This window comes from Temnothorax longispinosus, chromosome 1 (genome assembly GCF_030848805.1).
Source record: "Temnothorax longispinosus isolate EJ_2023e chromosome 1, Tlon_JGU_v1, whole genome shotgun sequence".
Taxonomy (NCBI): Eukaryota; Metazoa; Arthropoda; class Insecta; order Hymenoptera; family Formicidae; genus Temnothorax; species Temnothorax longispinosus.
The window spans coordinates 24,580,118-24,602,716 of record NC_092358.1 but is presented as its reverse complement, the minus strand read 5'-3'; the positions used below and the strand labels follow the sequence as shown (position 1 = coordinate 24,602,716).

Genomic DNA, 22,599 nt, shown 5'->3' with positions numbered 1-22,599 from the left:
ATTGGTGATCGAAAAGTTTCCTCATGCTTGTCTCCGCTTTGCGCTTGACTCCGTAAATGACAAACGTAGTTTAGGGTAAATTGTCGATTTGAGATTTAAATAAAATTTCACAGGTATCTATTGTTTAATAATTTTATACCGAAAATATTTGGATTCTATTTAGCAAGATATACGCGCAGTTAGAAAGAAAATACGCTGGCGATGTTTTGCAACGATTTATTTTAGTAAATTGAAAAACAATATTGTTTCTATTTTCCAATATCCGCTTCAATATTGAACGAATAAATAAAATTGTCCACAAATTAGAGCAAAGATCTTTCTTATATCTTTTATAAAAATATTTACGTTGGAGATTGCTTTTAGTTAGCAATTAGTGAGATAAGTATCTCTTAAGCTCAACCGCTTCGTATTCTAAGTTTTGTTTTAATATCGTGGACTAAAGATTATCTAATGTCTCAATCAATAGCCAATTGCATTCATTCTTAAAATTTGTACCGCACGCATGCCGACATTTTTTCTTTTTTATTTATCCGAGGAAAAGAAATGTCATATGAATTGTCTTCCTGTTGCGAGAAAAGAGATTGCCGTGACTTTAATGTGTACAATAAATCAACGGCATTAGTGAGTATGCATTTCGCAGATTTTCGCAGTCTATTGCCTCCGCATTGTGAACACTCGTGGATATGTAATCTTAACTCAACACACACACACACACATACATATGCGTACGTTGGAAGTTTACACGACGTGCATACCGGCGCGATCACGTGGACAGAAGTGACTTAAGAGAGTCAAAGACGAAAGTAGACGAACGCGGGCGGGAGTCGTATGATTTATCTAGTCGACGGCTCGCGCGAGAGATTTCGAGTTGTTCGGAATTCCCGTTGCCGTTTATAGGGAAAAGCCAGTGTCGGATGAGGGTGGATAGGGGCGAAGGAGAGCGAACGAGGGTAAGTCGATCGACCGGAATGGATCGATGGGACGAATCGATCTCTTTCCGGATTGTTTATTTTGCGTGTGCGATATTTATAGTGTCGACGTTTCGAGGATACTTACCACTCCGCGGACGTGATTTATAACGCGAGAAACCGTTTGCGACTGGTTATTTCTGCGTTGGACGCACCATTGCGTGCGACGAATGAGCAAAATTGGAAGATCTGCAGGAGTCGAAAGTGAATTTTGGTTTTTATTATCGAACTAATAATTTATATATTTGTCGTAAAGTATTTTACAATTAACTTCTAACCACTAGTAGAACATTTACGATAATGGATAAACACGGTGAAGGATAAACATTTTTCTCTACGTTGTTACATTAAATTTTTATGCGACGAACTATTGTACACGATTTTCGTCAGATTTTATGTTGATGGAGATCTTTGAAATTCATGATTCACGATCACCGGCTGCGAGTCTGGCAATAGTGCGTTTCCTGCGAAACGTCGTCCTACCCAATATTCAACTGGTCACCTGTTGATCGCGAGACATACGAGTTCCCTGTATGTCGAAAATAAAAACAAATTCGATACTTCCGACTTTTCGAGCTCATGTTCTTTCTCGTGTTATGGGATTCGTACGGTCACGAGGATCTTTTTCCGCGCAATTCAAATTGACTTGTCATTTATGCGAGCTTAAGAAAGTCAGAGACACGCGTTACCTCATTATACAATCAGTATCTGAATCAATCATGAAGATTACTTCTGATAATTATTTGAAATTAATATTGTCAACTGGAGAATATTTTTATTTCATGGTTATCTTAAATACGTTTATTTTTATATATAATTATGAAGGAAGAATCTTACACACTTTAATCATATTGTATATTTATAAGATGATACTGAGATGATACTTGATATGAGGTGATAATGATCTATGTTATTCTTCTCCAAATATGCTTTTGGAATAAGATTTGTATATTTATATTCTTTTAGAGATCATATGTTTACAATTATGCATGTAAGAGTTTCGAGAAACAACATTTCGATCACTTCTTCGTAAAATAGCAGATTCGTCGGCGAGTTGTCCTCCTTGGGAATTAAGAGCATTGTAAGAAAGTCTCGCACGCTTTAATTACCATTCAGGCCGGAGGGCCGGAGGGAGGCCTGGCTCATGCAAGTATAATTCCCTCCCGAGTCTCGCACTATACTCTCGAATCATTCCTCGCTCTCCCCGCCTCTTTCTCTCCTACGTCTGGCTTTAGACTGGCGTTCAAAAGGTATGATCGTATATCTCGCACAAAGATATGTACCGAAGAAAACAGAATTTGCGTTTAATTATTCACGGCATTCAATGTTTTAAGCTGGATTTTCACGAGCCGCTGAAACCGACCGTTCGAGCGACAAAACGGATCACGTGACGACGTTTGTACCATACAAACGATACAAACGTCGTCACGTGATCCGTTTTGTCGCTCGAACGGTCGGTTTCAGCGGCTCGTGAAAATCCAGCTTTACATGCGCATAATACGCATTAAACAAATTCATTTAATGTATGGCACGTTATCGACATGCGACTTAATGCGGCGTACATATTATACATTAAACAGCCACGGATAAAAATAGCGAACCTTTAAAAGAAAGAAATGATTACGCGAGTAGTACAGTAAGTACATAATAGCTCTATATTGGATGCGCTTTTTTGCGCGTGCGAAAAAAAATGATTGGTGTGTGTGTGAACATCCGTACTTCTCGCTTCGCGTATGTACAATCTGACGGCACGGGATCGTGCGTAAAAAAAACAGCACGCAATGAACCGCGCTCGTTAATGTTGGAAAGTAAGCACCCGCATACGTACACTTTTCTGCGATTTTATAATAAATCTTGTTACATAAACACGATCGGCGGTGGTGCATCAACGGTGCCGTGCGTGAAAACGTTGGACGTGCGCTCGCCGCTGTAGCTTATTGCCAAATAGGATGATTAATTTTGTAGAAAGCAACACAATCGAGTTTCACTTTGCTACCTTGCGCCGAATCAGCTCTCGTCGATTGTGGGAATTGAGATTGGCCATGGTATTTATGTGCCTTCTATTATTTACGTATGCAAGCGATTAATTAAAAGAGAACGAAAGGATTAATTGTGTACCTACATTAATTGTGTAATTACATTATCTTGTATATAAAGTATACATATAGTGTAACAAAAATTTGTGGAATATTGGCAGTTATATATATTATTTATGTTAAAATTCAAAGATAAATTAAAGCGGGGAAAAAACAACAGGAAGAATTGGGGAATTTGAGGGAAAAGGATAAAGGAGGCTTTATATCGATAATTGAGGGAATTAATGGAACATAGTATTTACGCGTGTTGCATTAAAAAATAACTGACATTGAAAATAATGTAAGAGAAAAACATTTCTCGGTTGTTGCACTTGCAATCATGTCCGTAATGATCGCGCGCAACTCCGTCGAAACTTTTGCACACAACTGCACTCGCGGTTATTCAATCAATTCGCGACCGGCGTTTGCCTGCTGGGATATAGGCGTGGCTTTTCTCCACAAAAGCGGTATTACTTATTTAAATTATCATTTGTGAGTGATACCCCGTTCTTCGATCACGAGCGGGAATGCCATATCCGGAGATGCAGCCAAGTGTGGCGTCAGCCTTAACGCGCCCGTCGCTGCGTGCGTCGTCGATGATGCGTGAAATCATCGGCGGTTAAATTTGCCTATGACTGTCTGAGCTTACAGGCGTTACAATATGTTTCAGAGAAGCGTTATCATTCGGAAGATGGTTCAGATATACGCGCGCGCGGAAACAACGAATATCGAATCTTCGTTGTTCCGAGAAAGATATTAGTCACCTCTGCTTTATCTTTGTTTTATAAATTCACGTAAACGGTAATATCTTCGGGCAATAATGAATCACGTTTAAACGTATAAATATAACGCAGTTTTTCCATATTTGGCTTTAACATCCATGGATAAATTCGCTCGTCGTAAAAGTGGATTCGTTCGAGTTTTCGAATATTTTTTAAATAATAATTTCACGCCTTGTTTCTTTTCTGAAGTCACATTACGGACCTTCCACTGAACGCGTCGCCTTGAGGGACACGACCGGAAAGCGATCGGAATTATAACTGGAAACGCGGATACGGATAATTTCCTTCGTAATTGCTCCATTATTACGCGAAATGAGTTACAACGTAACGAGTCGCTTACGACGGGCGGTGAATATTTTCCTCGCGACTCATACGGCTCGCGACCGTACAATGTTAATTGACGCGAGAAGATAAGATCGCCGCGAAACTGCATTCGTCCTTCCCTCCATAGGCGTGTCCCGCGATCGCACAATTTATTTAAATCACTCACGCCGATAGACGATGGCTCTTTGAGTGGGGACGAACGACAATTAATTAATCTCTTCGCCGTGCGCGCGGATGGCGGAAATTATCGATGCGAATAAAGCGGGCGAAACGGTTACATTAATATCAAAGCGCATACAATATTACTATCGGGATGATAATTTTACCCACGTTCGAATATTCAACAAAATCCGACAAAATAGCGCGATGTAATTAATTTCTTAAGATGTATTGGTGATGTGTATATATACTGGTGTAACTTTCGAATTATTATAGGATGGCACCAAATACGTTCTATTACATATACATTTATATATAAATTTATATAACGCAAGTTGAAATTGCAGTTTATATTCGATGTTGTTACAATAAATCTCGTTTACATACACTGAGAAAAAAATGTTGTAAATTTGACTAAACTCGTTTAGTTGTAGTGATTTGTTTAATGCAAATATTAATATATTTAAATCAAATATACGTGAGTAATATCAAGAAATTCTGAATTTATTTAAATATAATATTTTTTGAATTAACAAATGTTAGCTTGACAGCTCGTGACCGCTGCATTTATTGTTAGTTGAATCAAATAATATTTTTTTGAATCTACGATTTTTTTTCTCAGTGTAGGAATAATAATAATTAGCAAATAATCATTATTTTCAATCAATTAAGAATAGGGATTTTGTATCTCAGTCGCACCACGAGCTATCATTCGCGAATGGTAATGTAAATAAATGATACGTCTAGGAGCCACGCCCATCGTAGACGATGCGCAACCCCTCTCGGCGATCTTATCGCAGCTGTAAACGCGAGCGCATCCGAAAGGAAATAAATCGACTACCTGCGGTTCGGCGAACGATGCTCGTGCGCTAAACGCTTCATTTAACGGTTCAATGTTAAGCATTGTAAACAACGGTGTAACATCGACGTTTTACCGTGTGTGCGTCCTGTATACTTGTTTTTCTATGCATTTTCTATACCGTGCGGTCTGTTGTACGAACGCATTTAACGTAGCAAACGTGTCATGACGATTAATCGCTTGGTGTATGTACGTTATTAATAGGAGTTTGTAACACTTTCTGCTGTTTCAGCAGTTACAGGAACGTTGAGTATGATTACGTAAGAGTCGAAATTAATACGTTCTTTGTCTGAAGAAATCTGCGCCAAAGTTTCCTAATCTCATCTCAATGACAAACTAGTAACACAGAATTTTATTAATAATTACTAATAACTAGCAATATATATATGTTTATAAATATAAATATATAATTATCGATAATTATATACAATACACATATACATTTACAATGCATTTATAAATATTTTATATATTATATATAAAGATGATATGAGAGAGAGAATGGAAAATTAGGCTATAAAGATTATGTCTCCGAATTATTAGGATATGCTGTAACAATAAGAAAAGTTAAATTTTGAATAAACGGCAGAACGCGCGTATTTCTGTTTAACTCTTGATTCTTTTATATGTAATTAAATCTGATGGCGTTCCATGATGTTAGATAACTATTTTAGAGTGTTCAGATATAAAACTATGTAAATCTATACATTTATGTATAATTAATAACCTTATTGTTAGATAAGAAGATATGAGCATGTCCCTTAAGAAACAGCGGTAGATTTGAGGAAAGAATTCCAAAAAAGAAAGACATTAGTCATTTTCAAAAACAAAAATGCGTCACAATGTTTCTCAGAAATGGTCAAGATTCAATTTACCTCCGGGCTTTTTTTCCGCGCGGGTTGTTAAACCGTCAGAGTGCCAATTTAATGGAGTAACCAGGCGATCTCTATTACTGCACAGTCCTATACACCGAAAGTACACGATGACGATGCGAATCGAGGCTGGCCCGCTGCCAACGAGAGTTCCAGAGGGTTCAGCCTCTTCGACCCTGCCCGCTCCCTATCCGCCCTCTTTCTGCCTTTTTGCTCCTCGTTGTCGATTTTTCGCGGTGCACTGGATATCGAGAACGCGCATAAGCTCGACACGATACATGTTTCGAGGTGTTATAATTTCAAATCGCAAACCGTAACTATAACAGAATTATTAACAAATTACAACACGCAAACACAACACGCGCTATAATGTTAATTACGAAGAACTTTGAGTTCTAATAATTACGTTAATTAGAGTATAAATTTCATCGCGTGTTTTATTCTTGAAAGTCAAATCTAACTTCAAATATTGATCAGATCTGACCTGTGATAATTATAAGCTGGCAAACGATGATAGCTGTCTGCATCGTCATCATAGCTCTTCGAGAAACGCCCACGGAGATAATGGGCGATGAAAACGACTCCTAAAAATTATGTGTCTCCAGCCATAACGTACGATATTGCGTTACGCATAAATCGACCCGCATTTATGCATACACGCGTCGCAATTACATTTGCGCGATATGAGGGGCTACACCTGTAATCGAAATTATAGCGAGTGTAAGTACCAGCATACGAACCGAGTGACTTTTGCGGTGACGAGCGCATTTGAACATTGATTATTCAAAGACAGGCATCGTCGCGTCGCCTCGAATGTGCCGAGTTTCGCGCGAACGTCGAAGCGCGAATCAGACAGCGAGAAAATAGCCCGAAAGTTGACTTCATTGTTGCTACAATCGGAAATGATGTCGAGCTCGTGGATGCGCAGGCAAGGTCAGAGGGCGGGAAGGCGGAAAACAGGGAAAGTGAAAATGGAAGCATGGTGTTGGGTGGCTTCAAAACGATCTCGCTGAATCGAATTGGACTGCACAGAATTGGCGGTGATTTAAATTGGTTGCCCTCTCGACCTGCCGTTTAACCCATTTACGATAGCACAATCGTGGATAGGCTTTCTCTCTTTTTCCCTTCCCTCGTCCCCTTTCGCTTTCTCTCCCTTCCTATGCCTTCGGCACCTCCGCCCCCTCCTACTCCGCCTCATCCTCCGCTGTGTTTTCCTGCACTGGCTCGGCTCGTAGGGCCGTCCACTTGTTCTCCGAACTTCGTTGTCTGTCAGTCGCATTTATCCTCTTTGTGGCGCGGTTCGATCGGACTTTTAAAAGCTGATCGGGGCGCGATCGGTGTCGGCCGACGACGGAAGGGCGGAGGAAGTTGACTGCTTTTTCGGATCAAAGGGGATCCACTCTCACGAAGTAATCCGGACCGTGTTTTGCCTTCGTCGTTAGACCTGTTGAGTTTTAATGTACGCATGAGCTATTATTGAAAGCCACTGAATGAGACGCTTCTCAATGACCCTTCGAGTCTGACAGCGGAAAGATTCTGCGAGACGGAAACGCGTCGCGATTGCCCCTACTGTTGCTTTATCTTCTAAGATTAGATAGCGTGGTTAGGTAGCGATAATTACCTAAGATTTTTTTTCATTTGCAACATATACATATATATTAATTAGCATATAATGTTAAAAATAGATATTTAATAAAATAATATAATGAAGATAATATTTAATCCTTTATTAATATTTTTTATATATAAAACAAATTGTTAATTATTAACTTTTAATGTGTAAGACTAGATACAAAATGGATAAGTTATACTAGTTATAGTTATAGGCGTATTTTTCACGAGAATTCCAAATTGCTTTCTCTTCTTTATTCTTCTTATCATCAACGGTTTGTCATAAAAATAGATATCTTTAATTGCAAATTAAAAGAACGTGGAGGAATGAGTGACGCAGAAAACAAGCAAAACGTTATGCGGTTGTGCGCATCGCGCAAACCGCGTACCCGGCCGATAAATGCACAGTAGAATCTATCACGAGGCCGAAATGATCGGCTATCGAATCTCTCGTCGAGAACTCGTTCTCCTAATTGAATGTTTAGGAGACTCGATCACGCGGGAAAATGGTGTTACAATATCGCAAATTTCCAGGCATATAATAGGCTTTATTACCGGAATAGCCATTTTGGCGCATTATACGCGTACTTACGCGTTTTTGATGTCAAACGCGAACGAAATCAACGATTATCACAGGACGATTATTACGCATTACGTATCTATGTGGTTTCACAAATTACGCGCGTCACATTATTGAATCACTTTTACGTGGAAACGCGACAACTAGCTCGAATAATAAATAAAGAAAAAAGAAGTTTATTGACAAACGCTGTTTTCCATTCCTCGAAATACAAAAGACGCAACGCGAACTTTTCGCTGCGACAGAATTTCATTAAATCACTCATCGATATCCAGGCAATACGCGGACAAATTGCTACAACGATGTTTCAGTACGTCAAATTCAATTTCGAGTCCCGATAGAGTTTGTTTAACGAGATTCTAATTAATCGACCAACGTGTAGGAAATTTACATGCCCGCGCAATATACATTTTGTCTCCTAAGAGTAGAGAGACGCAGCCATTGATTTCCGGACGGAGAACGGGCGCGGAGTTAACAGCCGATGTCGGCTTTCGCACGCACCGAACAATCGATTCCCGAACGACGACATTACGACGATGACCAATTACGGTGCGACGCGTCAATTATGGATGGTAACGGGAAATCGACTTTTACTCCCGGCACTAGCGGACAACGTAGACAAGGGCGATTAAACCTTGCTCTTGGCATCTTGTCTTTTTCTCACTTTATGATTGGCGTTTTGTATGATTCCCGGCGCGAGGGTTTACACGTCGCTTCGCTCTCGCATCGTACGTAATTTTTTTTCGTCACCAGAACGATAAGAATAACAAGAATGACACCGTCGTTCTGAGCGCACTAAGTAAGTCGTTAATGCCCGGTGTTCGAGTCCATGGGGTATCAATCGATGGATATTATATTAATGAACCTCCGGTTAGCGCGATCGATTCATCCGACACATTACGGAACGGTTTAAAGAGCAATTTTTTGCAGCCGGACGACTAAGTGTGAAAATGTGAGTGTCCGGTGCTTTTTTACGTTGAATTATTTTAACACTTGTATTTAATTAAGAGGAGCTTTTGCGTTATGCTGCGAAGAAGAATCGTTTCACTGCGGAATATTGCGCTCTTCATATCGGGGCGACTTTGATATAATAATCCTCATTTATCTCTTTTGCACTACGTTCCTCATTGTACGATAATTCGAGGCGCATTTTTCATAAGGAAGCATTCAGTCATATCGTTGAATGTATTCGCGAATGTGTATCTTCGCGATCGGAAGCATAAATTATTACTCACACGATATTTAAAAAATTGATGAAGTATGCTCTAATTTATGATCGTTTTTTATTCCTATTATTTAATTACTATTTACAATTCATATATTTTTGAATTTTGAAGAGAGATTGAAGTAGACCAATTTATTTTATTAATTCTTAATATTTAATCATATTTTAAATTATTAAAATACTATTTTAAGTCCTTTTAACTCTCTTCTTGTTATTATAATTTTGTATAAAAGATCTATTTTTATTTACTCTACTAAATTATGATGATTATTTTTAGAATGTTAGTAACGATTTATTTTTAATTTAAAAATACTATGATTTAATGAAGAAGGGGAAATATATAATAAACGGTTTGCATTTTCAAGATCTCACTTCATATGGATACCATTTGAAGAATCCGCATGGATTTCCCGCACGTTACGCCGTCGTGAAAATCGGATCGAAGGTGCGTTAATTAAATGCAAGCCGCAAAAAGAGGCAGGTAATTTTGTTATTTAACGCGGGGCCGGGCGACTGGCCGACGCTTCTGACAGGCATCGACTGTCGATCCTCTCTCGGCATGGCCGTTACGTTTACGGGCCGTTGATTGCGCAAATGGAATTAAAGCCCATTTGCTGAGCCCATTTGCTGCCAATTACGGAACGTTGTGACGCAAACGGCCACGGGCGGCTTTGTAACGTGCGATGTGACGTGCGGACGGACCGCGAAACAGCGTTGTTATTCCGAAAAAAAAAAAACAGCAGTAACACGCTCGATTCGATCGTCACGACGATGCGATACGTGTCCGCGCGATTAAAAAGTAAAAGAGAATGGAGAGAAGAGGAACAAGTGTCGTATGTGATGTCGCTGATGTTATGTTAATGCAAGTCGGATCGATCTAACGAACCAATTAATCGAGACGCGTATCAATTATCCGGCTGTCGCCTGTCCATAAGATAGATTACGCGATATTGTAGATTAGGCCAGAAACTCACTTCGAAGCGTTTGATTCAGCGTCAAGTGTCGGACATTTCTCCTCTCTCCCGCTTTCACAATGATAATTCTCTCTGCGGCTTCTCGTCGTACGTTATAAAACTTATTCGCTGCTGTGATCACGCCGACGCCGTTCGCCGCAATTTTTACAGATTCGACAGAGCTTGTCGCCGTTACGCCAGCTCACCGAGTACATTATGAATCTGTGTGTGCGTCACTGCAATTCATTACGACGGATGCGGCAATGGCGCTTCCGCTTATTGTTTCTCCTATCTTCCACTCTCTCGCGTTCGTAGCGTAGAACATCGGTGAAATTTTTTTAATTTTCGCCAAAAGTTAATATTGCTTTAGTGCTTCAATATACTTAAACTTGATTTTAACATTTCACACATGATAATATTGAGAAACATTCAAAGAATTATTCTCTTTTATCAATTTAAAGTAAACGGAGTAAACCAATCAGGACTAGACTTTATAAAGCTCCTATAGGAGCTTAATAATATTACTCGCGTACAATTCTTTGTCTTAATTAACAAACCATATTACTTACAGTCTTAAAACGCATTCTCAACTAAAGTTAGCACAGTACAATTACATAATTGATAATCAGTTTAATCACACAAACACAATGTAAAAAAAAAATGAAGATATACGGGGTGTATATGATAGAATACGAAATATATATGGGATATGTTGCGAGAAATTCTCTTTATTATTCATGAGTTTCAAACATGACGCGAGAGAGATATTAACACCATACAATATCGAGTATAGTTATTTAATTTTGTATATACATATTACATTAATTTAAAATTTTACGTATTAAAGTATTAAAGTTCAAATGGTCGTATCAAAGGTGCCAATTACGGAAAAATTATGCAATCTTTTCAAGACAATCATTTGAATTTATAACCGAGACAACGCATAATGCGATGTCATGTATTTGGCGATGCAGCACCGTTCAGTTCGCGAAAGGAAACATTAAATTCCGTCGATGAAATGGTATAATGAACGCAGAGATTGACTGAGCTCACAAAACGTGCGGTGAATATCGCGTGCGCGTATTTTCGAAAGGGTCGACATCATCACGTCGTCGTCGGCACAGTTTTGAGAGCGGGACGGAGAAATTTTATTTAGTCGCAGAAGTGTCGATGCCGCTCTCTCGCGGTTCGTGATACGCGTGCATTTCGTTATGCCAGAGAAATAATTGCGCGCTAATTTAGGTCCCGCGTGTGACGGGGAGAGTATGGAGGGCCGGGACGCGTAGTCGTTTAATGGAATTAGTAAGGCACTCGGGCGTGCGGGAGGGTGCTCAAATAGAAACTAAACTCCCGAGCCCCATGGTATTTTGATCTGTTTTGTCTCCGCATCCACCCTCGGTGTCCCTGGTAATCAATCTTGTCTCTTTGTCGGCTCGCTCGTTGCACAGCTCCTCTCTGTTCTCTTGCTCCACCTATTCCTCTTTCGCCACTTTTAATTGGTATTGTCTGCTGTGGCGCAAATCGCGTCTATCCGGAACGAAAAGGCTCGCAAGGTAATGGATATTGCGTTTTAAACGACGTATCACGCGGACCGCGGCAAAGTCGCGTCTGAAAAGCATCGCTCTCCTATGCCCAACTCTGGTATTTTAACTTCTGTCTTTTTATTGAATAAATTGCAATACGCATACTGGCGCTTTTGCACAAACCGCGTACAGCCGTAAATTTTCACTTCAATACTCGGGGCGATAACGCGACAGACAAAGAAATTGGCATTTAAATAATAGACTTAATTCTATTTTATCGCAGTTGTATATATTTTTAAGCTCCAATAATCTTTTCTCGCTTTGATGTTGTGATGTTGTAAATGATAATTTACGATACGTTATCATCGTGCCATTCTGCGGTGTTGTTTTAGGCAACGATTTTGTCAAGCGTGTCGTATTTTGATCGAATAAATTGGCGTCGATTACGTGTTCGTATTGACGACGCCGGATACCGCATGCAGATACGATCTCGGATGATGATATCGTTATCGGTCGTTAGTCGATGATGACACACAAGGAAATGATAAACACGGCGAAATCTAGAGCGTCTTTTTTCAATTGCGCGTTTCGTTCCGTACGATCCTCCTATCTGGGTCAGGCGTGTGACCTGACTTACGCTTGTATACGTACATGGCCGTGCATGGCGAGAGGCGATGCATAAACATATACACGTGCCTCGAAGTAAACCTTGAAATATGCTCACGACGTAGCACTACGCGTTTTCATTTGAATGAAAAGCATATTGCAGCTAGAGCATCATAAATAATATCGATTTGACTCGATCGTCACGCTAAGCCACGACGTGTATCGCTGAGTATAAAAATAAAGTATTTATTAAGAAATATTTTACTCATATCACTTTTTTCTAAGCCTGCGCTATGTCCCAGAACTCCATTTTTATTTTGTATTTAGTGCTAAATACGTTTACTTTATATTACGCTTTTATTAACATTATTGTATTACTACGGTACTACGCTAAAAGCCGTTGACACACGGCTTTCCATGCGTGAAAGCTGATAACATGGCTGTATAAATGTTTGTCGTTATATTATAAAGTATTAATAAATCGGATGGTTGCACACACACATATGGCATGTCGTTTCTACATAAACGATTTTCAAATAACATTCGAGGAAATAAAATATATAACTGACGAAATTTAGTAGTGTTTTTTACATTTCTCAGTGCAGAATTTTTTATAATATTCGGGTTGAAAATAAAATGATATTATATAAATTATTTAATTTTCCACAGAGTTACTGTAACTAAAAAAAAAAAATTGCAAACATTTTGTACAAATTGCGACATATTTTTATGAATTCATGTTACTTTGAAATGATAATTTTTGACGTTAGAAGACATTTATTTTATATGAGAGTTCCATCCAATTTTCCGTATGCGACATTTTACATGCAATATGCTAATAAAAGATAATCATATCATCTCATTATCACATATTATTATCTATTTAAATCGTTTATTGTATTAACGAGATTTCACGGGACAAATGTGAGAAAATCAGAAGGATTTTTCTGATTGCAAAGCGGAACTCTGAAGATTCAGGCGTCGGAATCCGTTTTTCAGGGCGTAGACATTGTTCTTCTCATATGTCTGCATTTATTCTCATTCAGAAGTCTGAAGGATATCTTCGGCCAGTTTTACACACCCGCAGCTATACATGCGCGCGCACGCGAGAGTATATAAGTGCAGTGGAATGCTCGTTCAAGACATAGCTGACGATGCATTCGAGGCATATACAAATCCACACGCCTAGGAGTACGCGCGTGCATGCGCGAATGCACGCCGGGCTACGCACACGAACGCTCGTGCACACGGGGACATGTATATGCACACGCACGCGTACACGCTTACCGACGCGCGCGCGCGGCTCGTTGTGCAGGTATGTGGCAAGCGCAAGGTCGTGTCGGGGTTGGGAATTCGGACCATGAAGGGTTCCCATCCCTCCGTGCTGCGCCAGAATTCTGACACTGCCCGAGCCTGGAGGGAGACCCGGCTCGTGGAGAGTGGGAGAGACGCAGGGAGAAAGGAAGGGAAGCAAAAGAGGGGAAATCATATCCTCTCGTTCCGTTCCGAGGTTATCCTTCGGGAATATCTAGCGGGTGATCCCGAATAAATATGTCTAATAGGGTGAGAAATATTTTTTAAGACAGAAAATGGAGTTTCCAAGAAAAAAATGACGGTGGTGAGTCTTTGTTTGAAAGTGAATAACAATGTACATATTGGTACAACAATTGAAGGAAAATAGAATCCTGATTATTTATTATTAAGTAATATTTATTAACAAGTAAATGACAAATTGAGTGACAGTTGATGTACGACAGTAACAAATACAATAATTAAGATATTTTGTGGTAGAGTAATATTAATTTAAGAAATAATTTTCAGTTTTAAGTAAGGTTGTATAGTGATATATTTTAATTTAGTCACCCGTTATATATGCCGACCGATCTGTTCGCGTAATATTATAGTCCGGTGAGCAGTAATCTGGGTTACGCCTTCCCCTCGATTCATAAGAACCGCGCATTCGAGTGGGAGAGAGCGTGATTTCTCTGCTTCTCTTTTTCTGGCTCCCGGCGCCGGTTTTCTTTCTCTCTTCTACTCCTCTTTCACCAACACAATTTCCATCGTCCTTCCTCTCTTTCTCTCGTTTTCACCTTTGTCCCGGTTACCCTTCTCTCTTGATCCTTCTCCTTGAAGGCACAATCGATTATCTCGTAAACTAATTCATAGAATAGAAATCGTGAAATACTTCAAAATGCGACGATAGACAAAGAAGAATGATGAAAATGTGATTAATTAAGCCGAAATGTGATTAATTTTAAATATTTATTTTATAGATTTTTTTAAACCGCAATCTCGACATATGTCTAATACATCGAATGTCAATTATTAACTAAAAAATATTTAAGTAGAAAAAATTTTGCGTATAAAGATACCCTACTCTGATTAAATTAATTGAAATAATTTATTATAATTTTGATAGAAACAATGCCGAAAATGTCATTTTTGATGAAAGGCACTGATATGTCTATCTCGCGAAGCTTAATTATACCGCATCTCGCAGAACAAATGACATCTGTTTCTGTCGACTCGGATATCGCGCTACAGCGCGCAAATTAAAACGATTTTATTGACAACGACGACATCCCCTCGGAGACACACGTAGCAAATTCCATCCATATACGTCGCAAGGGACTTCTCCCCTTTCTCCTCTTCTCTTTCCTTGTGGGTCAGAAAATTACCATTCTTTCGAAATTCAAATTCGACTTGCATATTATTTGACAGCGCATGCGACATCGCTATGTCGACTGTGACGCGGAATATATGTCTGCTTTTTGTCCGTTATCGCTGCACCAGAACTTTACAGTGCGTCCATTTATCCTCCATCCTCTCTTGCCCCCGCGCACGTGCTCCATTCCACCACCTTCTCGCGTTAAGTACACGTACATGCCAGATATATTTGCCTCTCACTCCTCTCGCCTCCTTTTCCATTCAGGAGGGATTAAATACAACGAGAAAGGCCGGATGCACCAAGCGAGAGAGAAGAGTGAAATAGAAAAAGAGAAAGAGAGAGAGAGAGAGAGAGAGCCAGGGTCGAGGATATGTGAATCGAGGAGAAAGAGAGAAAGAGACAGAAAGAAAAGGAGGAAGAGTGAGAGTTCTCCGAGAAAGTCCGGACAGTGAAAGAGGGAAAAGAAGGTTGCAGAGGAGAGAAGAGAGAGAGGAGGGGAGAGGAGAGAGAGAGAGAGCAGAGGGGTCGGAGGGGAACGAAGGAGTGAAGAAGGAGAGAGAGAGAGATGAGAGAGAGAGAGAGAGAGAGAGAGAGAGAGAGAGAGAGAGAGAGAGAGAGAGAGAGAGAGAGAGAGAGAGAGAGAGAGAGAGAGAGAGAGAGAGAGGAGAGGAGAGAGAGACGAGAGAGAGAGAGAGAGAGATGAGAGAGAGAGGAGAGAGAGAATGGTCGGTTCACTGTGGGAATTTGTAATTGCGCGTTCTTCTGCGCAGAGGGGACGATCGGAATGGGAAGAGGGAGAAGGGGTGGATTTCGGGTTGAAACAGGGATGCGCTGGGGAGAGGTGATTGTCTATTACGAGCGCGAAGATATCGCCTCGTATCTCGTCGGGGCAGTCTATATCAGAAAGCTTAATGAGACATGGCACGTTAATCTTAACACGCTTGTCATTCTCTTTGCGATGTCGATAAAATAAATTCTACTAATACAGAAAGATTTGTTTACGCGAGTCATACGAGAGAAGCGCGGTGAATTCTCTTCTTTCATTGATCTTTCGATCGAACATGCGGCCATAGAGGTTGCTCGGTCTCGATCATATAATAAATGCACGCAGGAGAATCCCTAAGTAAGGAATAGTAACACTAATTGCGTAGAAGAGTACAACGACCTAATGAAAAGTAGACTGCGGTTCTTGTGTGTAGACGCGTTTCAATTAATCTTACGCGGGATATATAAATCACTGATCTTATGAATAGCCATTAGTTGCTCTGAATTAACTCTCGTGAATGATCTAGAAATACGAATCCCGACACAAATACAGTATTTTAAGATGTTAAATCTTAAATATAACATCCAACTTTTTCTTAATATATAATTGTGTAATTAGTACATTAATTAACGCAAAAGTATTCTATATTTATAATATTATTATTAATGTTTGAGAAAAAAAGCTACACATGGTTGCTAATATTTTCGAGTGCATTATCGTGTTAAAACGTATATTATTTATGTCATTTTTTTACAATTGTGAACAACGATGAACATTGAAGTAACGCTTGATCAATTAAAATAATGTAAATTGCAATGCGCGTTTTTATCATTACTGACACACTTTTAATCTTTAACAATCATTGAAAATGGCGAAGCATGTTGTATAGTTTGGCGATTATTCTTTCCCATCTCTTTCCCCTGAATAGTGATTTAACATTAGCGCAGGACCGACAATGAGCGGGCGACATGTTAAAACCGTTTGTTTAATCCATATATTTTTCATAAGTCATCCGTGCTCTCTATTGTATGTAAATATGCAGGGGGTAATACTTTCTCGCGTCTTCCTCGCGGACATCTGCAACTCCCAACGCGCGTATATCCTTTTGCACGCTCGCGCCGCGGCGCGTTAATAAATCTCTCCTGCCGAGAGAGAGGAGAGAAAGAGAGAAACGGGAACGGATGTCTCGTCGGGAAAGAAGAACGTGGAGGAAGAAACGAGCGTGGAGAGCGGCGCGGCGGATGCACGCCACCGCACACGAAGGGGCGCAACCAAGCGGCGGCATCGTTTGCGCTCGTTCGATCGGTTCATTAACGTCCGCCGCGGTTCCGCGGCGTATAGAACTTTCCGCGGTGTGCCTTGCGACTCGCGCGATCCTCGGTATCGCGAACCACCACGATTTCAAGATGTACAGAGGCGAGCGTAATCGATTGTGAGAGAGCGATCACATGCCGCGAATGCTTAGGTATTTCATTGGGCATTGCTCTACGATTGTTAAATGCGTTATACGATATGACAGCAATAAGTACATAAAATCTGTATTATAAATATATGGCATGTGATAAATAATATGATTATTATGATTTTACGCATAAGCTAAGAAAAATGGATACATTCTTATAACGTGTATTCCACGTATTCTTTAATAATTGTGCGTACAATTTGACCATTGAAGAAGAGAATTTTCCGTGATAACTAGAACTTTTTTTATTTAGCAAAACGCATAATACACACACAGACACAATCTTTTTTGTGTTACATAATTAAATTTTAGAGTTACATAAAATTATAACTAATTAACTCTGCAGGTACTGTAGCGCAGCACAGATTTATTGGTATAGCAAGTATAATTTACTGTCGAAATCAATTGAAAATGTGGTCTAAAATTTCAACCGAACATGTTTATTGGGATAATGCATTTTTCATTTATACATTACGTCAAAGGAAATTTGATATGGCTTTGATTGTAACAAAGAAATTAATTGTTCTAGTGTTCAAACATCATTTTTGGTTGTACCAGTAAATCTATTAATTATAAATGTTAAGTGAGATATGAGAATACTTTATATATATATATATATATATTATTATATATATTTTTTTATAGAATGATATAATTTTGTACAATTGACAGTATTTTATAACTGGACAAAAATGAATTTAACAATGTACGATACATTCATTTTTGGATAATTTTTAAAACAAAATCATACGAAGATCAACAGTAAGCATTTTAAGCTGTCCGGTGAAAACAGAAACATGTTTTTCGATAACAGCGAGCAAATTAACATTTTTCTCGGTGTCTTATCAACGGCAATCGCTTGAGTTCTCGCGCAGACGTGCCGATCGTAACTTTGGAGCACTATATCGTGCGAGCCAAGCGGCAATAATAAGCCGCTTTACGCTATGCCTGTTACGCGACCGGGTATGCATATGAATGAGATCTCAATGAACGCACCCATCAAGGAGGGACGAAGGAGCAGGTTTCGAGGCATCTCAGTGATTACGTACTTACGGCGAATCTTGACCGCGTATCCTCCGAAGAAGGGAACCCTGGGAGAGTAACGAGTGCCATAAGGTCGCCCGGAGGCGGACGGCAACCGCTGTAAAATTATGCGGGATGACGGGCGAGACGACACGTTGTTGTAGGATCGTCGGAGCAAACGCGAAAGGACTTACAGAGGTCTTATTTTCAGTTTTAACAGAGTGTAAAGATAAAAGCTTTAGGATGTACTTGTTGAAGGCATCTGCATGAAGGCTATTCAACGACCCGATGATTTTTGAAGGAATAGCGATTATTTTCCCATCTCTAGTCTAGTTATAATAATTTATAAGCCACTCGCCGCTATTAAAATCAAACAATTTTTTGAAAATAATTTTTCTTATTTTCATTACTTGTTGTTGGAATAATACGTTTGACGGTAAGCACTTTTGGCCAATTTCGTTCGTGAAAAAGCTTGAAGAGAATCTTTCTTTGTTAAGATAAGAGCTTTAGGATGCACTTGAAGACATCTGTATGGAGACCATTCAATCGATAATCTTTGAAGGAAGTGGTTATTTATAAGTAGCTATAATTGGACAATTTTTTGAATAATTTTTATTATTCATTATTGGAGTAATGTGTTAAATGTCGAGTACTATTTCGGCCAATTTTGTTCGTGAGAAAACTCGAGGAGAATCCTCCCGTTCTTTTTTCTCTTCTTCTTTTTATTTTTGACCTTGTCGAAAGGGGATTGGCAGATCGTGGGGAAATTTGCAGATCCGGGTGTGAGTGACATATGTCAGGAGGTGCGTCGAGGCTGACGTACCCTTCGTCGGGACCGGGCTGAAAGTTAGGCCACTTTTTTTGCTAGTTACACACGGAGAGACAGTCGCCCCGGTGTGTCGCATTGTAATCGTTCTAATACCGATCGAATATTTTTTCTCGCCGGCGCCGGCTCAGGTGGGAACAGATATAGGTAATTCCAGTACACAATGTCGCGTAATTGCAAGCCGTCGGGTGCTGAGAACTCGTCGCTTCCCATCGTACCATCCTCACGATCGCGACACATGATAGTGCTGCATGTCTTACATATACAGGTGTAAAATTCCAAAGGTAATCTGGAACTCTCTGATTAAAACTATATGTGGATCATTCATGGGTACCGTAAATGATCTCTCTCTGGAATATTTTGCGATCGAGCATTAAAAACTAGAATTGTACGTTGGAGTTTATTTTCGTGGCTTATAATAGCTCTTAGAACAAACAATGATATTTGTAAATGCTTTTGTTATTTATTATTATTATAATTTATAAAAGAAAACGGAAGGTAGATAGGAAGCAACATTTTTCCGAGTTTTGAAATGCGTCGTGAGAATGAAGAAAATATTATTATATAATGTGAATACCATTGGTGAGAAATAATGGGAGCGCGTACGTCAGGTGGCTAAACCAGATTTCATGTCTTCCACCATCATTGAGTACACACCATTGTAAATCTCGGGACCCTCGGGAAAACCCTCGCTGGCGACAAATAAATACAAGTGGCGCAGGGGTTGGGCTCCCTCGCGGTAACGTTGCGCGTCGACATCGATAAGATGATTTGTAAAAAAAAAAGGAAAAAAGCAGTTCGCTTTACAGTACCTTATTAGGGTCCATTCCTCTTCCTTTTATTCGAACAGTTTTTCCCTTTCCCATTATCCGTTGGACTCTCGTTAAATTTAACGAGTCGATATGTCGCCATCCGGAAATCTATATTTATTCAAATGCGCAGCCAAAGTTAAGATTGAACTCGTAAAATATCGCGTCTATTTTATCTCGCGATGGCATCGACCTCTCCTGCATCACCGCGTTCGCGAATATATCCCGATAATCTAATTATTCCCGCTCGAGAAAAACCTCACTCGGGATAAGCCGCGTCCGCGTTATCGGTTGGAGACTTCATTTCGGATTGCTTGGGGACTTCATTTCGGATTGCTTGAAAAATTTATACCCTTTCGATCAATTTTTACTACAGTCGCAGAGTTGTAGTATTTTGGTTCATACGCTAAGGAAAGCACGATTGTGTTTAAAAGCCTTAGGAAAGTTTTATCCATGCTCTATAATCGATATCAGTGACAGCCCTTACAAATTTTAAGACCATATCTGGTTCTTTATTGGGTGTAGTTTTTTATTATACAACAATATATTTCTTTTCTTTCTCTCATATACATCAGTATACATCTTAATTTAGTAATTATATCTAGGTATTTTTTTACATTTTTTAATATTATAATGACAAAATATTCTTGCAAAAAGATATAATGTTTGTCACAAAAATAACGGAACAAGTGATGTTCGCTGAAAAAGTGAAGAATGCTCTTATTGTTAGATAAAAAGCAACTTTGCAAACTTGATTCTCGTACTTCAATAATTGTGTGCGCCATGGTTGTTCGATATATTCTTTATTTCTAATCAACGCGTTCATAGTTTTATATGGGTACCGTGGGTCACCCGGTAGATTACCGTTCTCATGTCAATACGGTTATCGGACTACTCGAAGATAATAGACCACTCGACGAGTTGACTCAAGTGGGCGTGCGGGTGGTTTTACTAACGTCGATTTTTTTCTGACATTTTTATACGAAAGCAGTTTTCTAAGGATATGATTTTCAAACTGGAAAAATTATCTATATAAAAGTAACATAAATTTCTTATGGATTATTGTATCGTTTTACTTAACTGAGAATATCAGAATATAAAATGATAAATATTCACAATAATTTTCAATGTATTATCATTAATTGTTATCTGTTAAATATTTTACGGCGCGCTGCATGCATTTTGTCGGAAGTTTTTTAGTGATTTAAAATCAGTTTCTTTAGCTGATTAAAGATATGCAATATAATTATATCCGCGATCCGTTGAAAAATCGATCGATTGTTTCGTGAATAAGCGGAATCGCAGTCCCCGTAAGATACCATTACGTTTTGAATCATATTTCTATCGCAATGTGAATTAAAAATCCGCCGTGTTCTCTCGGCAAACGGATGAATATTTATAACACACGTGCATCATGCGCGGACTGTATTTATGACACGTCCGCGTTAGAAATATATGGTTCAAAATGTCACGTGCGTGCGTTTCGGCTACAACTATAAATACTCGCCCGGTACGAAATTTTCTATAATTTGCTCTGAGCTCGCCGTAGTGCTCTCCAGATAATAATTGTTCACGAATATCATCGCGGAAAAATATCGCGCGAACGATCGTCAGCGAGGAGGAGACGATGACGTGCGTCACGCGGCGAGAACCAGCGAGATCTCGAAGCGTAGGTACTTTATGACGCGCCCGCGGCATCGTCGATCGTTTTCGACATTCCTCGAATTATCGCGTTAGCTATCGGGACGGCGCGGCGGGAAAAAATAATTTATCGCGCTTTCACCGAGGAGACGGGAACGCGGTGCACCCAACGTCAATCATCCTCGACTCGAGCTCTGGCTTTATGAGCGACGTTGAGACTCGTCTCTTCCACTTTATTTCTTCCTCTCTTCTATCTCTTTCCATCTCTCGCTTTCTCTCCCTGTCTCTCGGAATCTCTCGTCGACGCAATGAGTTAAATTATCACGAGTCTCAAAACCGCGAGGGTTCTCGAGTCTAAGCAAAGTCGATAGCGGCGAGCACGTAGGAAGTCGATGGACGTTGCGGTGTCCCGGGGTCGAAGGTCGCCGCGAGTGGAGGTAATGTACGAAAGCAATAACTCGTTCCCATCGCGAAACCTGTATAATAGATGCCAATGTCAGGTCCCCGGCGAGAACCTGGATAGACGGTGAACGGCGTCGATCTCGTGTGCCGGCAATGACGATCGTCTTTTACCTTCTCTGGCGAGTGCGATGTCAATTATGCGCTTAATAATTACGCGAGTCACTTATGCGGATGTATTCGCGTCCCGGCGAACGATGCATAGGTCGCAAGTCCGAAAGTTATTTTCATAGGAAAATTAGAACCAGTTATATATGGATGTATTTATATTTTAAATGATACGCAGTTTTTATTTTAATTATCCAATCTTGTAAATAATGTAAATAATTAGTTGTTTGCGCAGAGCAAACGAACACAACTCGTGTTAAACTATAATTTTTTATCAAGTGTTTGCGTTAATATTAAGAT

The 22,599-nt window shown here is 39.7% G+C and overlaps 1 protein-coding gene and 1 long non-coding RNA gene across 2 annotated transcripts in view; one reads left to right on the top strand and one right to left on the bottom strand.

Annotated features, from left to right (window-relative positions):
- The window catches only part of LOC139820217 (ras-related protein Rab-37), a 145,565-nt gene that overhangs the window by 30,697 nt on the left and 92,269 nt on the right, over positions 1 to 22,599 (top strand). The gene's annotated exons all lie outside the window — the stretch shown is intronic.
- LOC139820078 (uncharacterized) lies at positions 2,794 to 10,868 on the bottom strand. Its single transcript, XR_011733898.1, has 2 exons — positions 10,430 to 10,868; positions 2,794 to 7,483 (listed from the first exon to the last, which is right to left on the bottom strand). It is a non-coding gene; the product is annotated as an uncharacterized lncRNA (long non-coding RNA).